Source organism: Loxodonta africana, chromosome 18 (genome assembly GCF_030014295.1).
Source record: "Loxodonta africana isolate mLoxAfr1 chromosome 18, mLoxAfr1.hap2, whole genome shotgun sequence".
Classification (NCBI taxonomy): Eukaryota; Metazoa; Chordata; class Mammalia; order Proboscidea; family Elephantidae; genus Loxodonta; species Loxodonta africana.
The window spans coordinates 6,953,364-6,969,223 of NC_087359.1; positions in this window are offsets into that span (position 1 = coordinate 6,953,364).

Here is a 15,860-nt window from a genome sequence, read left to right on the forward strand (position 1 = left end):
TCCCACTTCCTCCGTCCCATCCATTATAGCATTGCTGTCATTCATTTCCCTTGTCTCTAATCTCTAACCACCCAATATATTATTGCTATTATTAATTTGAACTAACTGTTATCTGTTAGATCACTTAAGATTAAGAAAAATAAAGGGTTTTATTTTACTTTCAATTGTTCCTTCTCTGACCCTTTTCCTTTCTTTATGTGGGTCCAAGCTTTGGATGTATATAATTTTCCTTCTTTTTGAAGGCATTTCTTAGGAAATGTTAAAATTCCTCAATTTTTGCTTGTCTGAGAAAATATTTCTCCTTCACTTTTGAAGGATAATTTCACTGATACGTGATTCTAAGTTGGTGTTTTTTTTCTTTCAACACTTCAAATATTTCATTCCACTTCTCATTTGTGTGGTTTCTAAAGAAAAGTCTGATGCAAATCTGATCCTTGGTCCTCTCTAGGTAAGGTTTTTATGTTTGTTTTCCTCTGTCTCCTTTCAAGTTTTCTCTTTGTCTTTGATTTTCTGCAGTTTGATTACGATGTGCCCAGGTGTAGACATTTGGTATTTATCCTACTTGGTGTTCTCTGAGCTTCCTGGATTTGTGATTTGGTGTCTGTCATTAATTCTGGAAAATTCTCATACATTATTACTTCAAGTATTTCTTTTGTTCATTTCTTTCATTCTGGTATTCCTGTTTTACATATATTACATCTTTTGTAATTGTGCCACAGTTCTTGGCTATTCTGTTACTCCCTCCCTTCTTTTTTCTCTTTGCTTTTCAGTTTGGGAAATTTCTATTGATATATCTTCAAATTCATTAACTCTTTCCTTGTCCATGTCTAGACTACCGGTGATTCCAAAGGCGTTCTTCATTTCTGTTACAGTGTTGTTGATGTCTAGATTTCCTTTTGATTCTTTCCTAGACTTCCCGTATCTCTATTTTTTTCACCCATCTGTTTGTGTATACTGTCTATTTTTTCCATTAAAGCTTTTAGCATATTAATCATAAATTCCCGTTCTGGCAATTCAGAAATCTCTGCCACATCTGAGTCCAGTATGATGTTTGGTTTATTTATTCGAGTTATGTCTTTTGCCCTTAAACATGCTTATAATTTTTTATTGAAAGATGGACATGCTGTCTCAGGTAACAGAAACGAGGAAAGTGGGATTTTAGGGCAAGGTTTAATGTGTATCTGGCTAGGAGTTAGGCTGTGTTTACTGTTTGCCGTAGCTGTAGATGTAGAGGCTAAAATTTCCTCCAGTGTCCTTGTTTCTGTCTTCCCTGTTGTCTTTGGGGTTCTCTGGAGACTGCTTTTTAAATAGGGCCTGAGGTTTGCAGTTCTTTTAGCTGTAATCTTTTGTTATACAGGAGCTCTGCTGATGTGGTGGTAAGGAACAGAGGGAGAGAAGACAGTCTACATTCCTATGGCTAGGCCTCAGTCTTTTAGTGGGCCTGAGCTGTGACCCCATGCCCCTGCTGTGGCCTTTGTTAGTGCTTCATAACCTCCCCTCAACCTTAGGCGAGACAGAAGGGTTACAGGGGGCTGGAGTTGGGTTTTCCCCTTCCCCCAAGTTGGTTAAACTGTAGTAAAGAAGGCTCAGGTAAAATAATTTCTTTTGAGGGCAGGTCTTTGTTAAGGAGCACAGAATGCTCTGAGTGTCTTTCAAAATGGTTACCTTCTCCCATCCGCCCTGGATCTTTAATATGGAAGATATTACAGCAAACTGACATCTGGTATCATAAACCCATTTCTGTCAAGTTGATGCCTACTCATAGCAACTCTATAGGACAGAGTGGAACTGCCCCATAGGGTTTCCAAGAAGCAACTGGTGGATTTGAACTGCCGACGTTTTGGTTAGCAGCTGAGTTCTTAACCACTGCGCCACCAGGGCTCCACTTGTATCACAATGCCACTGACACGCAGACAACAGCTAATGCCAAATTGCTTCTGTCCCAAATAAAGAGCCATTTTATTAGTGGGATGTCCATGTCATCACGCAAGGCCCAAAAATCAAGGGGATTTATCTCTGATCCTTACCCGGAGAACCTGCTGGGCTCCTGGAAGTTAAAACTTATGAAAGTGTAGGAAGCCCGAAGGCAGGGCCTCCAGGGGTTTTCATCAAGGTAGTCCATGCTCAGTTTTCAGCAATTACCCAAAAGTCCCAGTTTATTTATTTCTAATAGTTGCCCCTGTGTTGTCAGTTGAAAAATATAATATTTATGAAAAAACTTTCTAGAAGACTGACTGTACATTTTTTTGCTTTTTTTCTTCAGAAAGTAATATGAGATTTTGTGAAACATTACTAATTCCATCCCAAACTTTTCAGCTTGGTTCAGCTTAATATAATTCAACAAATATCAATAGATATTATACAATTATATTTTGTATATATAATTATATTTTGTAAGTTACTTCGAGTGTCCTGTTATAAGCAGTTAGTAAGAATTTCAACCTGAAAACAAATAAATATATTTAGGAATATATTTTATTTTTTGTGTGTCCTTAGAATCATTTTACTTCTGTGTTTAGGTAATAATCTGTTTTTTAAAAAATATACCTGGATATACTTTCTAGCCTTTGACAAGCACAGGCATTGGTACTTGAACAGTCTTATTTTTTTGAGGAGCTGAATCATGTCCCGGTAAGGGGCAGTTTATAAAACACCTATTTGGATTTCAGCTTTGTCTTTGAAATAATAGCCTGAATATGTTTCTAATGAACATGTCTGCAGTCATTGCCAATTATCCTTCATACTGTGTCTTTATCTTTAATAAAAAGATAAAGCACTAATAATTTTATTAGAAAATACCTCTCCAAGGGAACTTAGTAAAACATCTATACAGGGGAATAGGTATGGCATCACAAATAAGACTTCCGTGTGCATCACTAAAAATCAAATTAAAGATAAAGTTAGAAATATATCTGAAGCCATTTGGGATAATCCATCATCAAAAGCTGCTTCTTGCATTTCTGGATGTGATGGAATTGCTGGCCAGTTGGTGCCTTCTTCATCCTGTATCAGAAACAAAGCCCCAGCCAAGGACACCTCTTTATAGAATTGTTAATTGCGTACTTGCTGCTCTACGCTCTCTTCCCATTCAAAGCCAAGTAGAACCAGACCAAGTTTTCCATTGGCAAACCTAACGTACACGCCAATTAAGGCTAGAACCATATGTGATAACAAGTGGAATAAAAATCAGAGATATTTCTGAACAAGTGTTAAATTAACTAAACAAACAAACAAAACCCCAAAACTCTATGTCACTGTGCCTGTAATGAATTCCTGAAGGAGTCTGATTACAGGTCCTGAAAGAAGGCTGTCTCACACATTTGTTGTTTTAGGCCGTTAAGGAGGAATGGGACGTAATTTTACCTTTCAGCAGTGGAAGCAATAGGGAACAGAGAAACTGTACGGTGCACGGCGCTGCATAGCTTTTGTGAGCGGCTTAGCTTCATTTCCCCCGACTGTGACATTATTAATCTAACCGTACTTTGCCTCTTGGTGTGCCAAAGCCCTGGAAATAAATTTTTGATGGTTTAGAATGAGAGCTATGAGGGCATAAGGAAAAGTTTTCAAAATATGATATGAACAGTTTTTACAATACATCTTTTGAAAAATAAAATGTGTTTTGGAAGGAGGGTTTGTTTGGGCTTACAGCGCCACAGGTCTGTCTGGCTTTCCTCCCCAGGGGAAAAGCATCAATGTTCCCTTTTCATCCTCTTCCTTTAGTTCTGCCACAACCATCCATCCAACTCTGTAATGCGCCTGCAGTTTCCAGTCACAGCTTCTTTCTCACTGCTGCTGTGGGCTAAGGTGAGTGACACTGTTTGGAAGAAAATAAACATTCCTTGTGATAGGCCAGGAAGACAAACTCTGGGAAGTGGAATTGATCAAATCAAACTCAGACATTAATCAGTGGAGAAAATAATACCTGTATTCTCCCTGCTGTGAGAGATGCCCTCCAGTGGGCTGGCCTTTGATTTCGTTGTTAGGGTGAAGCTGAGCATACCTGACAAGGAAGGGGAAAACTGAGACTCCGTGCTTGGGTGCAGAAGAAATTCTAAAGTCATGAACACATCTAGCTGTGACCCATCAGGGTACTCCACGTTTTAGGGGATTTTATTTTCAAGGTCCCTTTCAGTTCACATAAAAGCCCTGACTTCCTCCCTCTCTATCTTGGCCAAAGGCCTGGACCCTGGATAGGAGTCCTGGAAAAACCTGTAGCGCCCCTGGGGGCTTCAGGACCTGGTGCCATCTGCAAGTGACGCCTGTGGCACTACGCCAGGTGACAACAGCTGTGGGGATGCCTGTCAGTTTAATCTCGCAGCTCTGGCTAATAGGCACCATGCTGTCTTGCCGTACTTAGCCTGGAACTGCTTTAATGACTGTGAATAATATTTTGAAAGGTTCAACACCTGATCTTCTGTTAATAGACCTGGCCATTTGGTTTTCAGATGCCCAAAAGTGCCAATTACCCTGAAAATCTCTCATCAGTGGGCCAGATTGAATTATAAAAGTGCATACTTCAAAAAACTACCCTTGCATTACAAATTTGTCCAGTTGAGGTAGGGTGTTTATGTAGAAAATATTTCCTTTTTCCTTTTTCGCTTCCCCCCATTTCAAGTACTTCCTTTAAAATGCCTCTTGTTCTTGGTAACATTCAACCTCTTGAGAGATGATAAACAATATCTCCCCAATGTCCTTATCCCATTTTTAAGATGAAAGACATTACAGGAAACTGACATCTTGTATCATTAGAGCCCTGGTCATGCAGTGGTTAAGAGCTTGGCTGCTAACCAAAAGGTCAGCAGTTCGGAACCACCAGCCGATCCTTGGAAACACTATGGGGCAGTTCTACTCTGTCCTGTATCACCGCCCCACTGAAATGTAGATAAGAGCTAATGCTAAGGTTGTTTCACTTCCAAAGGGCTATTTTGCTAGTAGAATTGCTGCAGCTTTATACATGTCCGAGCACTGTGGTTTTCAGCCAAGTTGGATGCCCTTATAAGGAACCTGGCAGATTTTGGCAAAGAAAAAACAAGAAATGTAATAGTCTCAGTGGTGAGGAGGCTGAGGGAAAGAAACAACTACTAATTAATTTTAAAAAGGTATTTTTAACCTTCAGACCACTTTCAAGAACATCTGCTGAGCCACGATCAGTTACCAACTTACGGGGACTCCATACACAATGGGACCAGACTGTTGTGATTCATAGGGATTTTCATCTCTATGAAGCAGATTGCCAGGCCTTTCTTCCTAGTCTTAGTCTGGAAGATCTGCTGAAACCTGTTCAGGATCATAGCAATATACAAGCCTCCACTGATAGACAATTGGCCAGGAATCAAACCCAGGTCTCCCTGCATGGAAGGTGAGAAATCTACTATTGAACCACCTCTGCCTCCAGTAAACTAGTTAGCCTTGTAATCGACCTATTTCTGTTGGCCCATTTCTGCTGCTGTTTCTCCTCTTCCATCTTCTCTCTCCCCTGCACGTATCCAGGGCCTGGGGGTAATTACTGATGTTCTGCAAAGACACAGGTTAGGAAAGGGGAAGAAGCAACATATGTCTGGCAAGTAGTAGGAGATCAATACCGGCTGGCTAACTGAAAGTGAAAGTCATGCTGGTTGATTTTATTACTTTTTAGGCTGGAAGAAAAAAAAGGGCTTGGTCTTGGAGAAGACAGCAGCATCATATCCTCTAAGTTACCTATTGCGATTTAAAAAAAAAGGAAAACATTTTCATAGATCCTTTGACCTGTTAATTTTTTCTTGTATGTGTTGAGATTACTGGAAAAATATTGGAGGAAAAAGATGGGGGAAGATATCTTGTCAAATATTTGAGATTTTGCCAATCTGCCACAAAATTAGATTTTGATTTACATTTATTTTCTTTAGCAAGATTGAGCATCCTGTTATATGTCTAAGGATCATTTGTATTTCCTTTTCTAGGAATTTTTCATTTATATTTCTTTGCTATTTTTCTAGTAGGTTGTTGGTTTTCTCTTCTGTACTTTAAGAAGCTCTTTATATATTAGGGATATTAGCTCTTTGTCTGTGTTTATGACATGTGCTGCAAATATTTTTTCCAAGTTTGTAATTTATCTTGTACTTTGCTAGTGCAGTGGGGCCTTAATTTTATGTAGATAATTTTAAGAATCATTTCCCTAATTACTTTTGTGCTTTGAATCATGGGTAGGAAAGTTTTGTGCAGTTTCAGAAAACAGAGAAACTCACCCCTGTTTTTTTCTCATACTTGTGTAGTTTTAGTTTTTACCCTTAAATCCTTAATCTATTTGGAATTTTCCTGGTTCATGCTGTAAGGAATAGATCCTATTTCATCATTTTCTGTATGACTGTTCAGTTATTCACATACCACCTATTGAAAAATCTATTCTTTCTCCACAGATTTGAGATGCATGCATCGATGCCTAGTTCTGGATTTTCTGTTTTGTTTCATTGCTCTATCTGTGTATTCATGAACCAATGCCATGCTGTTTTTAATTAGAAAGACTTTACAACTAGGGTGCAAATAGAAGCTTGTATATCAATGTTCGTTGCACCACTGTTCACAATAGCCGAAAGGTGGAAACAATCCAAGTGTTCATCAACAGATGAATGGATAAACAAATGTGGTACATACGTAGAATGAAATATTATTTGACCATAAAGAGAAATGAAGTCCTGATATATGCTACGTGTGTAAACATTGAAAACATGATGCAGAGCGAAATAAGTCAATCTCAAAAGGGCAAATATTTTATGATACCACTTATGTGAAATAGGCAAATATATAGAGATCAAAGTTTATTAGTGGTTGCCAGGGGTGGGAGGGAAGGCAGATCATTGCTTAGGTGGCACTGAGTTTCTGTTAATGGTGGTGGGATACTTTGGAAATGGAGAATGGAGATGGCCGTACAACACGATGAAAGTAGTCAATGTCGCTGAATTATTCATGTAAAAATTGTTAATTGGCAGATGTTTTGTTATGTACGTTTTTACACAGTAAAAAAGACTTGACAATTTATACTGTGACAATAATTTATAATGTTTCATATCTGATAGGAATAGCTTCCTTATCTCACCGAACCCACTGTATTCCTTCTGCAGGGTTTTCCTAGTTATTTTTGCTTGAGTGCTCTTCCAAATAAACTTTATAACCAACTTGTGCAGCTCCAGGAAAAAAAAAATGTTGGTATTTTACTCAGATGGCATTAAACTTAGAAATCAACTTAGGAAGGATTGACATCTTTATAGCACTGAAATTTTCTACCAAGGTATACTATATGTACTTTCATTTTTTGAGTAAACTTTGTTGTTTTTAGGACTGCTTTATGATTTTCTTCAAATAGGGTTTACGCATTTCTTTTTGCTGTTAGATTATGCCCAAAGTATTTTTAATGTAAATAGAGTCTTCTATTATATCATTTAATAATTTTTAAATTTTTTATATGTGGACTATTTAAAAAATTTCAACTGAAAACTACTGTACTAAATTCTCTTGTTAGCAGTGGTTTTCTGTTGACTTTTTTTGTGGGGGGAGTGTTACAGATATGTAATGTTATCACCTGCAAATACAAATAGTTTTACCTTTTAATTCTTATGCCACTAATTGCTTTGTCTTGTCTTATTACATTGGCCCAAACCAGCAACACAATGTTCAATAGTAGCTCCATTGCTATTAAAAAAGCTATTCACAAAGAATAAAGTAGATAGTTTGGGTGACTCTTTCCTCTTTGCCTCACTTTTTCTCTCATTTTGGTAGAGGTTCTTGTGACAAGTAGAGTCCCCAAGTTTGAACATGAGAGAGATAAAGGGACTCTAGGAAGTTGGATAATTTGCAATTAGGAGTTCAGGCCTTGAAACATCTATTGTTGATATGAAATATTTCATTTAATTGCCAACATTTAAATGTGTCATCCATTTGGGAGCTGCCAAGATAATCACCCACCAAACCTGCTGCCTTTAAGTCAATTCTGACTCATAGTGACCCTATCGGACACAGTAGAACTGTCCCATAGGGTTTCCAAGGAATACTTGGTGGATTCGAACTGCTGACCTTTTGGTTAGCAGCTCTAGCTCTTAACCACTATGCCACCAGAGTTTCCGCCAAGATAAAAGATTTTTAAATTATTAAGAACCTGCATGGTTTACAGAGATAATTAACCTGAGTAACTTCTTTGGCCCACATAAGCGAAAGGATGAGTAAAGAACTTAACGTGGATAAGATGCCTTCTTCTCATACCCTCTACATGAGCCAGAAGGACATTTCCCAAAAGATTTCCTAACATTTATTTAAGAACTATGATGGGACAGAGCCAATGGTAAACACTTTATCTCATTGGATCCACACAGCACACCAATCTGAGGTCTGGAGATGTTATGTAACTTGCTCAAAGCTATCAAACTCATAAGAGGCAGAGGTGGGATTGAAACCAGGACTCCTGGACCCTAGACTCCTCCTGGGAGGTTTCAGTATCCCAAAATATGACCCTGGTTTGGACATAAATGTGCACTGTCAGTGAGCATCTTTGAGCAAAGTCTTTGGTGTTTTGTAGGCTTTATGGCTGCTCCTAAAACAATTACCAATTCTCTCCAAGTGATCACTGCCATTAGCATTATTAAATGTTCAATCAAGTTAAAAAAAAATGGCCATGTGGCTTTGTGACATCTGCTGACTGCAGAAAATGACTCAGTAAACTGGTAAATCTATTACTCTGACATCGCATTTCAGTATCTTGAGGAAGAGATTTAAATCAGAAAATCATCCACACTTTTGCCCCGTTGCTACCTCTCTTGCTTGACTGCAATCATTTCTTAAAACTTCTGACCAAACGGCATCAGCTCTCATGATTGCTCTGGTTTAAGGCTTCCCTCTCTGCTTCCATCTGAATTATTTAGAATAAGGATTTTGAAAAAAAATGAACTCAAGAGTGAGCTGCTGCCTTTCTCAGAGAATGAGCTCACCTGCCTGCCACACTCCCTTCCATATTAGAAACAAAGTTATTTTTTTAGACTCTTTATGCTTTTGTGAAAATGTTTTGTGATTTAAAATATTATGCATAAAAACAGTACAAAAGTTAAAATCTTTTTTTTTTTTTTATTAGCAGGCATTCAATGATGTGTCAAATCTTGATATACCCAATTAATCTTCTTTTCTCTTCACTCCTGGGTTTCCTGATTCCAATTTCTCAAAAGTTGGCAGGTGTCATGTTATTGTCACCAATTCCTCCTACTCAGCTCCCAGAGTGTCCGTTGTTCAGAGCGAGAAGTTGTCATTTCCCTACTCCCCACCGTTGGCTCCCTTTAAGGAAGGGGGAAGACTGGATCTCTTATGTGTGCCTCAGCGTGGGCTGGGGTTGGACTCTGGACTATTCTGAGTTCTGTTCTACAAAGTGCTGGCAGCCCTGCCCATCATTAGGCTTCATCGTGTCTTTGTGGTTAAAGAGGGTGGCAGAAGTGGGTGAGTTTGCCTGTGTCCTCAAGGGAAGGAAGCCCATGAGCTGACACCTGGGTACCTAGAAACACCTGCTCCAACACAGGTAATTAAGTGAGAGATATCCAAACAGTGACAAGTAGGATCTAGCTTCATCTCAGGACAGATCAGCAAAACCACTTGGATATTGGGCTCCTACTCATCTACAGCGCAGCTTCAACCTTCTCTTTGGAGCTCAGGGAGAGCTTTTCCCACGGAACACTCAGCACTCTATTGCTAGTTGAGTCCAACTCTCTAACTGAGGTCCTGTCACTAAGGCAGACAGGCTGCTCAGTCCATTTCTCCTGGTAATTGTCGTCTGAGGAACATTGAGAATTCAGAAGAGTCATCTCGGCATTTCAGAAAAGCCTTTGTTCCTTTGTGATCTAAGCCTGACCCCGAAGCACAAGAGTCCAGTCTTAGCCTCAGAGAAGGAACAGCTTTGCAGGTGGGATGCATCCTGATGCTTATACAACTGGGTGAGATTTCTTTAAATAAAACACAAAACTTCCTTACCTTTTCATGTTTTACAAAACATAGGATCAAATGAACACATTTCAAAGTGGGCCTTTTTAAAAATCTGCTTGAACTGCAAATATAAAAATGAAATTTTTAAAACTCAGCACTAGGGCTAAACCAAACCTAATGCTGTCGTGTTGATTCCAACTCATAGCGACCCTGTAGAACTGCCCCATAGTGTTTTCAAGGAGCAACTAGTGGATTCAAACTGCCCACCTTTTGGTTAGCGTCTGAGTTCTTAACCACTATGCCACCAGGGCTCCAGGACCAGGGAAGTCATCCCCCAAATTTGAGCACCATTAGCTTCCCATCAAGCCTGCCTCTGTCTATAGGAAACTCAGTTACCTCCCCATTATGTGGAGTTTTGTGGTCACGAGATACCCATCCCGGCAAGTAATCCCTCACTTGTAGCTTTCCTTTCATGTGATCTCCAAGCTCAGATGATTTTTGTGTTTCTGTCTGTCTCCGCCTCTGAACCTACACTCCATGAGGGCAAAAGACAAAACAAAACAAAACAAAACAACAAAAACAAGCTAATTGCCGTGGAGTCGAGCCCATGTGTCTCAACAGAACCGTGCTAGATAGGGTTTTTAACGGCTGATTTTTCAGAAGTAGATCGCCAGACCTTCTTCCGAAGTGCCTCTGGAGGGGCTGAAATCTTAACCTTTGGTTAGCAGCTGAGTAGATTAACTGTTTGCACCAGCCAGGGACTCCCCCTGAGGACAGAAACTGTTTATCTTCGCTCACTATATACTTTCAGATACCTGGCATGTTGTAGGTACTGAATAAATATGGTCTGAATAAATACCAAATGCACAGAATGTACATGAACTGTAAGGTCATTCTGACTTGAGGGCAATGGGTTTTTATAATATCATTTAAGAAATCCTACATATTGTGATTCTATGCTATTTTACCCACACGTTCAGAGCCGTTCAGCATGACTCTTGTATGAGTTGTCCACAGCGGCATCATTTTTAGGCATCAGATATGAAGCAAGGACTTAGTACATCAGGTGAAGCAGCATCTTGAGCCCTGTCTCCCTTCTTGAGTCCCCTGCTCCTAAGAGGCTGGCCTTTCACTTTCCTGTAGTGACTCAGGATGATGTCATTGTGAAATTTTCAATTCAAGCAGGTTTTTAAAAAGCTCCACTTTGAAAATTACCCTGACCAAATGAAATACATCCTCTGAGGTTTCAGTGACCTTAAGGAACAAGATTCCTAAAGCGACAAAACTTGCTTTCTGTGAGAGAGAACAGGAGGAAGAAAAGGCAAGTCAGTAACCTGACAAAGAATCCCTTGGAAGGTCACACGTGACCATGCTGATGGCGGGATGGGGATTCTCATCCTTGGGTCTGCAGACAAATCTCCGTGCAGCAGGTGGCAAAAGGTACATCATCAGGATTCCAGACCCAGGGCTGCTGTGTCAATAGGCCCAGGGTGGGGCCCAGAGCTGACATCATCAAAATGACCGCCAGTGACCCAGATACAAGGCTCATGGACTAAGCATTGAAAGCTCTTCTAGAAGCATCAGTACACACAGGCAAAGCATTCACAACTGAGCAATTTTCAGGAGACGAGAAGGCATGCTGCAGGGGAGGCGTAGGCAGAAACCAGGCAGAGCAGGTGTCCATCGACAGGGATGGTCTGCCTCCTCTGATGGGTGAATGTCCATGAGACAGAAATTTAAACGTAGTCTGCTTAACTATGTTGACCATGTCAGTTGTTTATTCTTGAGAAACTTTTAATGATGTTATTAGGAACTGTTATGGATTGAATTGTGTCCCCCCAAAATGTGTGTCAACTTGGCTAGGCCATAATTTCAAGTATTGTGTGGTTGTCCACCATTTTGTCACCTGATGTGATTGTCCTATGTGTTGTAAATCCTACCTCTATGATGTTAATGATGCAGGATTAGAGGCAGTTAAGTTAATGAGGCAGGACTCAGTCTATAAGATTATGTTGTATCTTGAGTCACTCTGTTTTGAGATATAAAAGAGGGAAGTGAGTAGGGCGTACCTACCACCAAGAATGGAGAGCCGGAGGGAGCTCATCCTATCCTTTGGACCCAGAGTCCCTGCACTTAGAAGCTCCTAAACCAGGGGAAGATTGATGACAAAGACCTCCCCCAGAGCCAGCAATGAGAGAGAAAGCCTTCCCCTGGAGCTGGCACTGCAAATTTGGACTTCTAGCCTCCTAGACTGTGAGAGAATAAATTTCTCTTTGTTAAAGCCATCCACTTGTGGTATTTCTGTTATAGCAGCACTAGATGACTAAGACAGTAACACTTTTTTTTTTCTTAGATGTAGAATCATTGTTTTTGGGTAAAATTTTGGGGACGATTCTACTGTTGTACCTGTTTTAATTCTTGGAGGGAGCTTCTGGCTCTTGCACATTCAGGGCCATCCTTATTCTGTCTCTGCAGGCCTTTTCCATCTTTGCTTTGTGTTTTGGAGTTGAAGTGGGTTCCTGTCCCCCAGCCAAGGGCAAACACATTTTGTCCTGATAACCAGGGGATACGTCAGCTTCACTGCTGCTTCCCACATGACTCTGTCACCCCATGCCCACCACTAGGAACACACGGGGGCATCTGGAGTGGGAAAGCTTCCTGAGTCGTGAAAGAGCAGCAAGAGGGACAGTGAGTGCTCTGGGGAGCAATGGGTGCCGTTAGCAGCTATTCTTGTTGAGGTGAGTGCGGTTCTGGAGGCTTCTTACAGATTTTTCTAGTTATAAAATTATGCATGCTGCTGTAGAGAATTAGAGAAACATTAAAAACCATGAAGAATAAAGTTAAAAAATCCCCTGTAAACCAACTATTCAGAAATAACTTTAGCAACATTTTATACATATTTTCTTCAAACATTTAATATATGTAAACATATACATATTTGCATACATATACATACACACACATCAATTTTTTGTACAAATTTAGAATAATCAAGTTTATATTTTGGTCTTTTTATTTACCATCATGTAGCGACATTTTCCCATGGAGTTCAATATTCTTCAAAAACATGAATTTTAACAGCAACACCATACATAACCCTATAAAAAATTAATTAAATCTTATTTTGGGCCATTTAATTGTTTCTAATATTTGTTATTATAAAAAATGCTTTAATGAACAATCTTGAACTTACACATTTTTCTGTATCTTTGCTTATATTAACTTGGGGCTCCTTTAATAAGTAAGTCAGAACTGTGAAGGGCTGTGTTCTAATTTAGTGCCTCATTGGAACTCTGACAAGAAACATTTCCAAAGCGAACTTGTTAAATCACTTTCCAAATCTCTTGGCTCTAAGGTGAATAAAAATGAGCCTGGACAAGCCCCCACCAGTCTCTCCTATCCACTGGTTTCTCTTTTCTACTTTTCCCATTCCCCTCTCCTCACCTCCTTCTCTCTGCCCCTCCACTCCTCACTGTCCCCTCTTTCCACCCTCTCCCCAACTTCCTCTCCCACCCTCATTTTCCCCCCTCCTTCTCCCAACCCCATCTTCCTTCCACACCCATCTCTGCCCACCTTCCTTGAAGGCACACATCTCTCTTTTTCTCTCAATGTTTATTTTGAATGTACAGATTCAGTGCAACCCCTTGTTAACTGTGGCCTCTGTGAATAGAAAAAACACTGTAGCTACCTTCAAGGCTATTTCAATAGAGTGTTTCTGTGAGGCACTCATGTATCTCAGAGGATCTGACTTAGCTCACAGAGTATTCAATTCTATCTATCTAAAGGGTTGATGGAACTCTATGGAGAGAAACACACCAAAGAGTGCTAAGAAAACAATTCACAGATCCTTGGCAGGTAGGACATCGTACTTGAAAGAGCTGAGGGTTAATTATGATTGGTTAATGAGATGCCGGTCCCTGAAGAGGTGAAATCATTTTTAGTAGTCTGTTGAGATATATTAGAGCTTCACAACTTCAAGCCCCATCAGCCTTAGTTAAACCATGACAAGAATGCAAAGTATTATTTTTACCACCAGAATTTTAGTAATTAACCCATTACAATGAATGCTTTACTATACCAAGAAAATGGAATAAATTTGAGTTCAGTTGTAATTGTGGGAAAGGAGAATTTGGAGCAATGACTTAGGGTTTCTAAGTAAAAAGAAAGGCAATAATGATATGATTAAGTGCACACTCATTCACTCAGTGTAGGTGGACTTGTTGTTCAAGGGTCTCTTTTGGCCATTTATTTTGGGGAGATAGAGGTAAGATACTCCTCAGGAGACTGGTTTTGAGGAGGGCTTCGTGATGTCTCTGGAATGAGAGACCTAATTCCAGGCCTGGGCACACCCCACACTCTTGTGAGCTCTGGACATTTCCTCTCTGTCCTTCCCTCCTACTGCCCTTCCTGCCCCCACCATTTAAATTTTTCATCACTGAGATGGTCTCCCTTGATGATCTCCTGAAAACAGCCCAGGCATGGGTGTCTCTGTCCACCATTACCCTCAGTTGCTTTGGGCTCTTCTTTTGTTGGTTCTGCCTACTTGGGGTTGGTTCCCAGCTCTTACCCACTTTCTGCTTAAGTGTGAGCAATAGATGCAGCTTCTGTAAGCCTCAGTTTCTTCATCCATAAGGTGAGAATAATAGTAGCAGCAACATCATAATATTTTGAGGATTAAATGAGATAATATCTCTCTGACACAATAAAGATTAATTGCGTGCGTGTTGCTGTAATATTACTACAATGTGTGAAAGTCAGCTGGATGCTCTAAAAATCAGATAATTGGCTTTTAGCTCCCTGTTTTATCTCCACAGGAATCAGCACAGGGTAGAACATCCTCAGACCTTCAATGCTTAAAATCGTTATTTGAGTCTTCTCCCTTGAGCTTGGTGATTTTCCATTAACGCAGGAATTCTGGGTGATCCCTGGATCTCCTGGCTGGGAATTGTGTCATGTCTGCACTAGGTTACAACTGGCTGTACAAAATAAGCCCTGACTTGTAGCACTCGTGGGTGTCTGTAGTGTATAAAATAGTCCTACTATGTCAATTTCAAGCTACCATCATGACATGAACTGGCTCCCAAAAGTCCTGAGAGTGTAACAGTTGAGTTCCCTGAGCTGGGACAATCTCCCTGGCCTCCTGCAGTGTGACCTTGCTGCACCTAGAAACAAGGTCCCTGGGTGGCCTACCGTTTGCACTCAGCTACTAACTGAAAGTTTGGTGGTTCTAATCCACCCAGTGGTACCACAGACGAAACTCCTGTTGGTACACTTCCATAAAGATTACAGCCAAGAAAACCCTATGGAGTGCACTTGTACTCTGACACACATGAGGTTGGCCATGGGTCAGAATCAACTCGATGGCAATACCTAGAAATGAAAGGATTAGATGGTGCCTGACTGTCAAGTCAGAACTTGCTTGGTGTGGGTTGGTGCTGAGTGCCATTGGAGTTTCTGAGACCCTTTATTCCATCAAAATTCGCATCGAAACTTCATCTTCCCAACCACAGCAACCCTTTGGTCAGAGTTATCAGGTCTCCCCCACTATCCTGGATGTCACTGTTACCACCAATTGCGGATTCGTGCCGCCTGCCACAAAGCCAATTGTGAGACAGGAGGAGGTAAGCAGCAAAAGGGCTTTATTGAATACAGGTATACAAGAGACAGAGAGGGTTAAATTTCTCTCAAATTCTGTCTAAACTAGAAGACTAATTGGAAGGTTTTTATGGGGGAAGGTCAGGGTTTAGAGGTTTTCAGGAATGTTGGGTTTTCTTTGAGGTAGACGTGATGATAAAGTGATCTATTATTGAAGTTCTGCAGGTCTCTGCATATCATCCTGGAGTCCTGCAAGTGCATTCACGCTGTCCTGGTTTCTGTCACAAGATGGATCTAAGCTTTGTCCAGCTACCTTGGTTTTGTGCGTTTTTTCT